Consider the following 13,192-nt stretch of genomic DNA (forward strand, 5'->3'; position numbering starts at 1 on the left):
TGTGGACTTGTCAGCAAACACTGAATGCAGTCATATATACTAATATGTTCCTAATTGCTTTGTGGATAGTAAAATCAAGTCCCTGATGTGCTTCAAAATGAAAATATCTTTCTTCTCCTTGAAATGGTGAGCAAACTTGTAACCTACACATAAATGTAGTCCAGCATTCCTCAAAACCTTGTTCAGCTTTTAAATTAAACTTGAGATTCATTCTGTAATACCAGCTGAAAAAAAAATAAGATTAGATGTGTACTACTTAAGGCAGCATGTAATTAAAATTCAAAGCATTAACAAAACCTGCACTACGCTGTTTATAGGTGAGATGCAGGCATAAAGTTTAATGAGCCTCTTTGTTTTCTCACCCCCCTGCGACTTGTTCCAGCTCTTTTAACTGTTCCTTTGCCTTGTAAACTTCAGGTCTCTGAGAGGCTAAGATCAGTCTGAAGGTGTCTGTAACATAATGAGGGTGTCTGAGGTTGTGTTTCGCTGCCGTGCTTCCGCTCGGCTGTTCTTGCAAGGCTGGAGTCTTGCAGAGTACTAACAGCAACCAAGTTCAGAAGTCAAGCAATAAACTGGCACTGCAGCAGCTACAAATGTTTGCATAGGAAAAACATTAGGAGTGCATGCTTAAGCATTTGCTGACCTTACAGGCTACTAGTGGGGTTAAGACTTCAGCATGTCTATGAAAGAGCTGCTAACTGAAAAAGTAATCTTAACAGAGACCTATAAATGAGAGGAAGCACACTCCAACAACACGGAGTTTGTAAGAGGTTCTTGGCTAAAAACTTCAGGCTAATGCCCTAGGGAAATTGGTAGAGGTGCAATATCCATGTCCTCTGCACTGCAGGGGCTTTCGCTTTTTCCAAAGATCATGCAGAGCTGCTGCTATGGCTGAAGGACTTTGTCATCTCTCCATAATTCTAGGTACTGAATGTATCTCCCTTTCACAGGATCGTTGCTGAAATTAAACATATCTACAACACCAAGGAAATATAGTTTACTGATTAATCTCTTTCTCATAGCCATTAGTGTCATTGTGAAGAATGGAAAAAAAAAAAAAAAAAAGCAAAAGCTTAAACCCCCCAAAACTTTCCAGGCCTCTTACCTTCATCAGACCAGTGTTTTCTCTCACATCAAACATAACCTGGTTTTCTTTACTTCCAGTGTCTATCCTAATGAATTCCCACCGCAGTCACCCTAATTCCTACTTGCTTTATGGATCCAGCTTCCTTTACCATCTAATTACCTTTTTTAAATCAGTATGGTCATGCTTTCTCCTGGACCGCTGCCTTCTCTGAAAGGAATTCCTCACAGACACACTCCTCATTGCTTCACTTTCCTCCTCCAGACTCCTCATAAGAAGTTTATTTTGCCACAAATCCTCCCAGAAGAGCATGACAACCATAAAGCAAACTGCATTATGAGACTACTGATTATCATGTTACCCAACAATAGTATCTTCGTTTTCTCATATCCCTATTCATCTGCTGTCCAACTGTGCTACAGACTCCCATAAATGGGAACCATCATCCCCTCCAAACTCTGCCCAAAATCCCACCCTCAATGCAGTCCTGGTGGATGACTGTGGTGCCCAGGAGTTACTAAACACAAACCATTGCTATGAAACACCAGAGGCTGTGGTTCTGACAGCCAAGCCCTACACTGAGGAACAGGGATGCCTGCTCGTGCTGCTTTGCAAACCTGCTGCACATGTTTGGGTGCCAATGAACACATTCAGAGCATTGCCCACTGCTGCAGACAGGAATCTGACTTCCTGATGTATCATGCAACAATCTTTCACAGCCTGCTTATGTTGGCAGAGCTGTACCACATTGCTTACAATTTGAGCAAAACATTTGCTAAAATCAACTTAGACTGCAAAGAGGAGCAGGCTGAACCAGGGATTAGCCTTTTCTAAACTGAGAAGCAGCAGGTAATCCTAACCTGTCCCTCTTACATTTGGTAGAAAGCAAGAATAGGCCTTGTGTTTATCCCTGGGGTGGGATTAAAAAGGCACACTATAAACCAAAAAAATCCCATTTGCATTGTTTTTACTGAAAGACTAATTTAACAAGTCTGACCTGGATTAAAAATAATGACCCCCCCAAATTCCAAACCTTCTCCATATAAATAACAGCTTTCCATTTATAGCATAATTTGAGGCAGCTCTTAGCTTGTAGCCATTAGCAGTGTGTGCAAAGCTGAACCTAATTGTACAAGGAGAAGAGGAAACCACCAGAGGTATTTCTTAACCAGTCTACCATCTATCATGCCCATCCCTAAGCATGCTGCTGCTCTGCTGGGAGGCAGACTACTCTGTCAGATATACAAAGAAGAGAAGTGTCTACTGCTTTGCCATTACTACTGTCTGATGTTATTTTAATAATAATATGGATACAGTGATTAGATGACAGAAATAATGGGTACTGCTCTATTAATTTCTTCTTTCATTATTTGACTCGGTAATTCAAGATAAAGTGATCCAGTGACCTGTAGCTCTGACCTTTATCAAGTATTCCTCAGATCTGCAGCTCAGTTTTTCTAATCTTGAGTCCACTTCAGTGACCCTCCCCTACTGACTTCCCAATTACCTCAATATTCTTGGTATTCCCCAAAGCACCACTATGAGGAACACTATTACCTTTTCTCTATAAAACTTTGGAACTTTGGCAAACTATTGCTGACAATCACTGTGCTTACAGAAAAGGGACTGTCCTTTAAAGGTGGGTGTGGAAACTGTTCACCATTTAGAATACATTTTGTGTTTTCTTCTAAAGGAAAAAGAACTAGGTATTTTAGAAGCAAAGCCTCTCTGCTGTTTTGCATTCAGTGAAGTACTCACACTTTTAAAAGATGTTTCTATTTCTTTGTATTCTCCCCACAAAGTTTGCCACTTCAAAAAAGAGCTACCAGGGGATGAAGATGTCCTGGATCTCTATTGGAACTCGAGTCCCATGCCCTATTTTCCAGGTTCTTAGGCTGGTAATGCTGACCATCTGCCTGGGGATGGAAAACAGACTCCTGAAGAGCAGGGTGCTTCAGGAAAAATAGAAAGTTTGGGAAAGAAGGAGCAGTCAGCACAGAAGAGACAATAACAGCATGAGAAAGTACTTAAAGCTGAAAGAGAAATCTGCAGGAGCAAAGCTCATCCCTATTCATGTACTGTCAAGTAGGACCAGCAAATTAGTTACCAAACATTTTCTTTATTTTCTAATTAAAATGTTTGGGGCTTTTTTAAATCTGAAATTAAGAAATACTGTCTGCAAAGAGAGCTGAGATAATTTTTTCCCCTCTCACTGGTGGTTTGTTGGGTTTTTTAAATTGCAGATTTGGCCATGTGATCAGATTGTGTAACACTGCTGATTCCAGATAAAAGGAGAAAGAATTTGTCTGCCTCATAAACAAACTCTTAATATAGCATTTTGATCTGTTGTTTTCAGTTACTGCTATTTTTTTGAAGAAGGAAAAAAAAAACCCATCATCTTCAAGTTTTAAAAAAAGTTTAGGATGTTTTAGAAAACTATTTCTCATTTTGAGCAGGGCAGCAACAGAGGCATGGAAATGATCTGGTCATAGAGGCAAGGGGAAATCCTTGGGGCTGTGCTGTAATTTTGGGGTCAGATTTCAAACGTCCTGCTCTTATTCAGCCTCCTGCAGATATAGGCACATATCCCAAAGCAGTCAAGCTAATTTAGAGGTACTGAGCTTTTCTGATGGGGAAAAAAACCCAAAACCCGCCCCCCCCCCCAAAAAAACATCCACTAAAATTTCATATATATAGTACTTTCCATGTTCAATCTGTTGTTTAATCACATAATTCTTAATATCTTTTTTTAATAGATCATGCAGAATGTTATCTACTAGAAATTGGTGATAATTCCACCTTTAATCTGTAGATGGCACCATTAATTCATCAAACAGGATGGAGACCAGCAAGTATAAATTTATCTCAAAATAAAAAAAAAAAGGGGGAAGCATACAGCCAACTTGACACACATAAATTGGGAATTAAATTCGGAGGGTGTAACCTTCCCCCCCTTCAACCTCTCCAAAAATAAAATGGGCTGTGAAGCACACTGTGTTATACCCCAATGCACCAACAGCAGCTATGCCTAAAATGGCCCCAGCTTTGCAGTGTCACTGACCTACATTGTCTCCTGATCTCCTGTGAGAATAAGAAAAAAAAAAAAAAAACAACCCAGGAAGAACTCTCCCACCCCTCCTCTTTTTCCTCTGTTCTTCCATTGCTCTGAACAACAGGGAATCCAGAGGAGAGAGGAGAAAGCCTCTCCAGGGTGAGGAGGACCTAGGAGCAACCCCGAGAGAGCTCAGAGGAGAAGCAGGCAGGGTTGCAGATCCAGCCCAAGAGGTCGAGCTGGAAAAGCCTCACCAGGGGCTTCTGCTCCATGAACACCCCCCTTCAGCTCTGATACTGCAGCATGTGGTTGGACAAATGTGGGTGGGAGGCCTTGAGTCCACCCAGCTCACCACAAGCTCTTGGCAACTGAAGGCTGAGAGCAGGCAGGTGGAGAAGAGTTTGAGACTTTTGCTTTTGAAACTTTTTCAAACAGCAAAATTTCTGCTTGGGATTCAAAGGCTGACAGAGACAGCCTGACCCCTCTCCCTCCACACAGTGTGAGCCAGCAGCAGAGCCTGCAGCTTGTGCTTGCCAGGAGGCAAGTTCTGCTCAAAGGAGCAGCTCAGCCTATCTGGGCGTTTACTCTCCTCCTGGCCTAGCCACGTTCACCTAGCCTGGGCTGGTAGGACAACTGAGTGGACAGACGTGGAGCTGGCACCCACTCAGAACCTTCTGACACCCATGGGCTCCTGCAGGGCTTCACTGGTGGGTGCGAAGGGCAGAGAGAAGGCAGGTGCCTGTGCACACCCCAAGTGAGATGCAAGATGTGCTCACTCCCAGCAAAAATCTGCTGCCTTAAATATGGGCTCTCTGTACTCTTCCATATGAACAGTGAGTGTGAAAATCCTGCCTGCCCATCTGTTCCTTAAAGGTTTCTTTCTTTTGCTGCGTGTTAGAATTTCTCCCCAAATCTTCTTCGGCAGCACAAATCACATCAGTGACATTTATAGGTTAAGTAAATAGCATGCTGCTGACATCATCTAAGCACAGTAACAGGCACAGTTAGGCTGTCTGTGGAGAGGTTTAATGCTGTGGACTTCAGCCTCCATTAATCTTGCTCTCAATGAGCTGTAATTAAAATCTTCAGTAGCGAAAGTATTGCTCGGAGAAGCAATAGCTCTGCCATGCAAAGGATGGAAATTTTGCCAACAGAAGAGAGTTCAGTCAACATTCTCAGCCATGGCACAGAAGTGAAAAATGCTGACGTTTAAAATTTAGAGAGCAAAGGAGTGCAAAAGTAAAAATATAACCCTACCTTGCATTGCATGGAGTCATCTCAGGCCCAAGGAGGAGATGCTGTAAATTTTGTTCTTTCAGGCTCTGCACATCTGGTTGTTGCAAAGTGATTTTTCTTCCTGGCCATTCCTTATTATTTCCTCAGCCTGCTAAGCAGACACAAGTCAGAAATTACCAATACCATCAGCAGTGACACAATTGATTAAGTATGAGCAACACCAGGTTGGGTTTTGCATTCAGCCAGAGCTCTGTAATGGCAGCACAAGGGGCCTCGCTTGTTGAGCAAGATGGGTTTTATGTCACTTGTCCCCAGAGCAAGGCACAAGTGAACTTGACAGAGAAGGCAGTGAACATACTGTCAGAAGCCATATTTGCAGGGACAAGGAAGAACAATGGAGATTAAACGCCAGAGCAGCATCAAGGAATTAAATCATCCCCGAGGCTCAGATATTCCAGGCTTCCCTGCAACACCTTCTGACAGCACTGGGGGAGGACCTGGAGAGAGTCCCTGTGGAGGTCTTTGTCACCTGTACCAACAGGCTGAGGGACAACCTGCAGAAATCTGTTACAGCTCTCCTGAAAAATCATGGGCCGTGCACTTTGTATCCAGCTGCACATTCACTTTTCAACCTGTTTTCCAGCCTGAAATCTGGGCTGGAAAACAGTAGGATTGCTCTGAGTCTTTTTTTCAGTCCTCTTTTTCTCTGCACAGAAGTGTAACTCCTGCATGCCTTCCTGCTGAAGTAGCATGGTTCACTTACAAGTGGATGAAATCAGGAAAATAATTTCTTGTTATTTATTTAGAGGAGGTTACACAGGTCCCTTACACACTGCTTTCTCAGTAATTACCTTGTTCTTCAGAGGGATGGGAGAGACCCTGAACTCATGCCTGCCCAAACCACCATGGAAGGGCACTTAGCACCTGAGATCTTTTCCTCTGTATATTCTTCCAACTTACATGGACAGGTATAACATTTTTTTGGCTGGGAAGATGGTAACAAGAGATTTAGGTTTTTCACCTGAGAGAGATGAGCTCAGCTCCAGCCCTATTGTCAGGGTAAAGTTAAGATTTCCACACAGAGAAAAAGAGCTTGAGCAGGAAAACTGAACTGATCAGTTCAGTGTGTAGCAGCCTGATTGCTACCCTATCATCCCAGGCCCTGCTCTGAGTCAGATGGAAAATTTAAACTTCAATATTTGTCTTACCCAGATTTGTGCTTGGAACTGTTTGAAATGTTGCTCATCACTCTGGCACAATCATTCAAAGTAAATAAGTTCAAAATTCATTTACAGCAACTCCTGCATTACAACAAACAAGAAATACTTACTTCTGAGGAGTAACATTTCAGGCTGGCTGTAGATTTGGGAAATCCCTTGATAATTTTGATGCAGTGACACATAAGGATGCTGGATGCAGCTCACTGTAGCTCTGTATGCCTATTCCTGCTGGTGTGCACCCTGCCTCTTCAGATCATCCCTCGGGTTGGTACGAAGCTCAGAAACCTTATGGTCAGCTCACAGCTCTGTCAGAGACATCGTAATTTTTATGTTGAATTTTTGCTTCATTTTTCCATCTCCTGTAAAATGGGGGTGACACGATAACAATTACTTAGAACTAGAAAACCAACTGCATTCACAGGCAGTCTCCGTGCTCTCTTTTCCAAAGAGCTTCAGGTACAATGAATCCATTTTCCTGTTTCTCCTTGTTATTTAGATTAAAACCATCAGGGCAGGAAAGGTTGCAAACAATTAGCCTGGTCCTGTTGCCAGCATCCCCATTGCCAACCCCCCGAGCTTGCAGGGCGATTCCTCCATACCAGGGATGTTCTCCATGGATACAGGGCTGTGCCCATGCAACAGCAAGACACCAGCTTACGTGTGTGTGATACCAAGGACTGTGGGGTCTTAATTAAAATCTGAGGCCTCTAACCCCACCACTGCTAGAAATAATTCTTAATTGGTGCCAAAGTGTCTATAGGCCATTTGCAATGTCTTCACCAAACCAGTCTCCTGTGTCTGCTTATAACAGAAGAGGAAGTTATGGAACAAGAGCCACCACCTGCCTGGTAGCTGTCTGAAACACAACAGCCCATGACTGCTGCTCTGCTCAGGCAGACAAAGAAAGGGAGTCCATGTTGCACAATTCAACAGCAAGGACAGAAAGTGGCCAGCAGCATTATTAACAAATTTATGTAATTCATTCACACTTGTTATTAATATAGAATTGTTTCCCTATATACTTTTCTGCTCACCAGACAGGATTTTCTATGTAATTTTCACTCAGCTTCAAATTGGATAAAATCTTTTTAAAACCAGCTGCTTGAAAACTACCCTCTTCACCACAGCTTAGGAAAATTAACATATTTGTGCCACGGCGTATTAGTAGGATATCATTAGGAATTCTGTTTAGCCAGAAAAGATATGTTTAAGCTAGCAACTAAAATACATCTCGAAGACATCCAGACTGCATGCCTGCTGCCTCTGCACGGCTGCTGCTCCTACAGGGCAGCTGAAAGGCTGGCACCATCCTTCTGCCATCCCCTGCCAACCCACCAGCCTTATCACAGAATGATGTGCCTTTAGCACAGGTTTCATAACTGCTGATATTCCCATTTTTCTGTGTACTTGCAGATGGTTGTTGTTTAGGTAGCTTCTATATTATTAAAGGGCAGCAGTAACTGATCTCACGCCTGAAGCGGTTTTTTTCACTGCAAACACTGCTGTTCAGACCCTATAAGTGGAGCTAAATAATTCAGGGAGGATTTTGACAAATGTAAAAATGGTATGTGTGAAATTAATATTTCACATGAAGAAAACAAGGCCAAATTAATCAGATATCTATTGCACTTTAGCCACCACCTGGTGATAAGCAACCTGGCCTTTATACCAAATTCACACCCCCTTTCTGTTCACTCAGTGTTTAAAATTACCAGATATTTCTTGTGAACAGCTTTTTGAGAGCGAGACTGTCTCTCAAGAGCTTACTTATATATTTTGATTTGTCACTGAAATCTGAAAAAGTCTTCCTTTAAATTCTCCATCTCACATTTCCCTGCTCTGAAGCGTGGTCCCTCCAGGGCTCTTCTCACCTTGTGCTACAGACACCCATATTTTTCTGGACCTCCCCTGCAGAGCTCCATAAGGTGCTAGAGAAAAGTCATCATCTGACAGCAGATCCAGGCCTAACTGCATCCACCAGCTCTAGATGAAGATGGAAAAAAAAAAAAATCCCACCTGTCTCAACAGGCTTTGCATCCACCAAATACTTTAAAAAGAATAATAGAAGTGTACCTGGGCTGTGCAGTACTGCAAGAGCTCTACCACATTAGTACCACAACCTGATGGATTCAAACTGAGAGATGTGGACATCTTCAAACTGTGCAGTGATGGAACTGTAGATAATTTTGTGTCCACATTCTGCATTTCATTGCAATGAGGCATCCAACCCCTCCAATGTAAAACTGAGCTAATGTCAGCATTAACCTAGAAAATGTGAAGCCGTATAACAGCAATTTGAACTTGGATTTCAGAAGTAAGATGAAAATATTATACTAATAAAATGCACTTTATGACATAGTCCACCACCTAGTCTTAGACACCTCACAGACTCAATGGTTTGTTGGTTTTTTAATTTTTTTTTCTTGGTGTGGGTTGTTTTCTGGGTGTGGTAATATTTCACTTACAGAAAGCTTGAAGACCATATGCCAATGTATGCACTTGCACCATATTTCTTTAAATATGTTCCAGGAAATGCCATACTCATGAACTGCTCTGTAATGTAATCCTTCAGACTGGAGCAATTCATAAGATCCTGAGAATAAAAAAGGTTTTTCAGCAGGTATAGTTAATCAGGAAGTGAGTACATGCCACATTAGCATCCCCTAAGGGTTTCTAATGCCCATACAGAGTATGGCCAGTTTGTTGTTTTTCTGGGAAGGCTGTCACAGGACAGACATTCTCGTTAGAGCTCCATTTTCACATTCTCTGCAGTTCGGATCAGAAGCTTTGCCATCTCTGCTCCCAAACCTTTATTTGTTGTAACCCAGAACAGACTAGAAGGAAAATTCTCAGCCCTACAGTCCAAAAAGTTCACAGTGTAAGAAGCAATTCACACTAAGGATAAACTGTGAAATGCATTCTTAAAAGTGTTTTATTATCAATTTTTATTTGAGCCTGGTGTTGGAAGTAGACATCTTTCTGACACAAAGCCCCTTGTCCCACTACCACTGTGAGAGCTCCAGGGACAAAACTGCAAATTGGTTTCCAAGTCTATTTTAGGAATGGTTTAACAATCAGAAAATGAAATGTGATATTCAAATCAAATGGCTAATGTTTGTAATATTAAAGGTGATGGGGCAAGATCTCTAATAGCACAGAATGAAGAGTAAAATGCAAGTACCACCCCCCCCTGCCAGTGCAGAGAAGCTGGGTAAGGTCCAGTGCCTGCTAAGATTCACAGGTTTCTGCCTGCTGGTTTTGGTAGGGGAGAAGACTGTGGGGAAGCTTCTGAGGGACAGAAAACCAGGGGGGCTGAGCTGCCACCCCTCTCCCTGCACACCATGGGCAGCCCAGGCAGTACCAACAGCCCAGGGCAAGCAGCACCAGTCCCCCCAGCACACCCTGATGTGCTCCTGACAGCCTGCAGCAAGGTTATCCACTGGAGCACCTTTACCCAATACCATTGCACAGAGCCCCCCCAAAAGTTTGAGGGACACAATGACTGTGAATATTGCACTTTCCTTCTGGAAAAGTCTGCTGGAGCAGACTCAGAGCAGGACAATGAATTGCATGGGGCAGCACAGAGGGCAGGGACCCTCCAAACTCTGCATCCCTCTGTGATGCAGCCCCCCAGCTGTGCCAGGAGAGATGCACCCGTGTGCTATGGCTGCACAGAGGCTGGAACCCAGTTCATCTCATCCCTTTTCCAACAATAAGAGAATTATAAGCAAATTATGTAAGCAAAGCTAGATGGGTTAGCAATTAGCAGAGAAAGGTTTCTTAGTGTTTTTAATAAGCTGCTTTTGATTGGTATGGTTACTTATTGTTCACTTGCAAAAGTGGGAGGCTTTTTGAGCTCTTCTGACACAGAAATAAAACAATTATCAAGTGACAACATAACTCAACTGCACCAAAGAGAGTGGTGCAAAGATAATTTACCCGAGCCTTAAAGGATCCAGCCTTCAGTTTTTTTCAAATTAAAATGGGCACACTGCAACCTTTGGTCTAAAAGAGAGTAGCCTAGTACAGTATATAAATATACTTCAGTATAAAAAGTACTGAAAAAAACCACTGCCAGTTCAAAACCAGCTGTGCCTTTGTAGGAGCTGTTATGTAGAGCATATTGCATGCAGCTACTTGGTCTGATCCATATAATTATGCACCTGACCATCCACAACATAGCATGTATGAAATGCAGTCCAGATTAAATTGCTTTGAATGCAATATAATAATTAAGTGAGGCTTTTCTGCACTAAGGACTGAAAAGCATTTCTACCCTGGAAAAGACTAAGCAGATACAAATAATATATCAGATTTTTCTTCTTTCTCTAATTATCTGTGCCTCTGTTAAGAGTCTGCATGTCAGGCAGCTTGGGCCAATGAAGGAGGCACAGGTTCAAGTCAACTAATGTCTCACCTCTGATTTTCACATGCTTAGTGACACCAGGTAAGTCACCTCTTCTCCTTGCCTTTGGGCTTCTTGGTAAAACCAGCATTTCAGGCAGTCACTAGAGGGGAAATTACAATTTAATTTCTCACTTAATTAATCTGAGTGTTTAATTTCCCCAACTCTACACTTTTTCTCCTTAACATTGACTAAAATGAAACAAAATATCTGTTTCTCAAGCGTTCCACATTACCACAGTCTCTACATAAATGACTCCTCTGCTCAATGTATTTGGTTCCGGCACTTGCAAAAGCTTTGCATATCCAAAAAAAAAAAAAAAAAAAATCCAAGCTCAAAACAGAGTTTTTGTATGTGAACCTAACTGGTGTGATTCTCCAGAGACCAGTGAGGAAGAGCAAAGACACTTTGAATTCACTTCCTCTGAAGCCACAGAGGAAGGAGCAGTTCTTGGTTTCAGCATGGGGTTTTAATGGGGTTTTACCTGCAGTGCTGCAGATGGGTGACTGCAATTGGACATGTCCAAAAATAGATCCTACAACACTATCTTGCCCTTCTAGGCACAGTAGGTCCACTACTTTGTTTAAATCACTTTAAAGTCTACTTGCTGATATATATCAGTGTTGTTCTAGTTTCCAAAACCTCACTTGTGTAACTAAAAGACTCAGAGCAGCCAAGGAGCTGTTCTGTGCCACTGCTCCAGAGCACCCCAGGCTCTGCAGAAAGAGCAGCACCTCCCAGCCAGGTGATGTGAGGTCATGGGCACCCACATGCCAATACAGCATCTCCCACTCATTTATCAGCCTCTGCAATTATTCCCTGTTGCAAATAAAGCCTTTATGTAGCCTCCATTGGCACTCATCTGAGGTGCTTCTCCTTACTCCCTCTCTCAGGCTCTGCTAGCACTGAGCTGGGGCATCACAGCAGTCTGCTGGGCTGAGATGGGACACTTTGCCTGGGGCAGAAAAGCAAAGTATGGCCAGCTATGAGGAGAAGAAACCACTCTGGAGTGCTGCCCTTTACTTTTTCAGAATACTGTACAGGTCCAAACTTGTGGGCTTTCAAATTTAGGGGATCAATAGTGTGATGTGTTTTATGCCTGGATTATGTCTGGACTGTCGAAATGACTCCAGGCTTCCTTTGGGGTAGCTAAGTCACAGCCTCCTTTCCTAAGCTTGATTCTCTTTGCTTCCTTAACTGGCAGGTGGGAGCCAGGGACAATGCTCCTTCTTATTCTCAGGTGCCTGCCAGAACACAGGGATGTGGGCACAGCTGCTGAAGACCTCATCCTGCACCCCGCCCCAGCAAGAAGCAGCAAACCATCACCCTTGCCTCTCCACATCAGCTCTGAAGCATGCTGGGGACAGGTCAACCTGACCTCAAAGCCAGGTACCCACCATGCTGGGGCACCCCACCACGCTGCAAAAGCCCCAGCAAGAACACAGCTTTGGGTCTGAAATCTGTGTGGTGCCCCACACTGACAATACACACTGCACCCTGCCCCTGTTTCACATGAGCCCCAGCATGCAGGAGGCATTCTGGAGACAAAAAGACACCAGCAATGTGAAGACAAAACAGATAACAGCTTGATAAAAGGCAGAGAAAGATGGTGTCTCTTCAAACCCAACCTGCAAATAAGTGAAAAAAGCCTGTGCTCTCAAGGCAACAGTCTCAGATGATTCAGATTAATAGCTGCTGATGTGCCATTATACTCCTGAACACACCTTGGGATGTAAGCTTTTCCCCTACTATTTTTGAACAACGCAGCATAAATCCCATGAAAAGCTATGTGGGTCTTTCTCCATCTGACCAGCACAGGCTATGGTCAGGAGGCTAAAATCAATGTACTTTATTCTCAGGGTCTGGATGTACGGCTCACATCTGGGTCACATCACCAGCTAAGGACCAGCTAGGCATGACACTTTTTTGGTAGGGGCACTGGTTTCCAGGAAACACTTTGGTAAACAACTTGGAAGTCAAAAGGAAAAATTACAGCCCGAGTGCTTTTTTTTCGCTTTTCTCCACCGCACCTTGGTGACTCTGCTCCTCCACTGAAATGGCAAAGCAGAGCTGAATGCAAAGAGCCTCCTTCTGCAGGCTGTCTCCACAGTTCAATTACCAGTGCTTTAACACTGCTAATTAGCATTCCTCAGAGCTGGATCTCTTTGAGTGACAGGTAACCATGGAGAGCCACA

This window comes from Heliangelus exortis, chromosome 8, assembly GCF_036169615.1.
Source record: "Heliangelus exortis chromosome 8, bHelExo1.hap1, whole genome shotgun sequence".
Lineage (NCBI taxonomy): Eukaryota > Metazoa > Chordata > Aves > Apodiformes > Trochilidae > Heliangelus > Heliangelus exortis.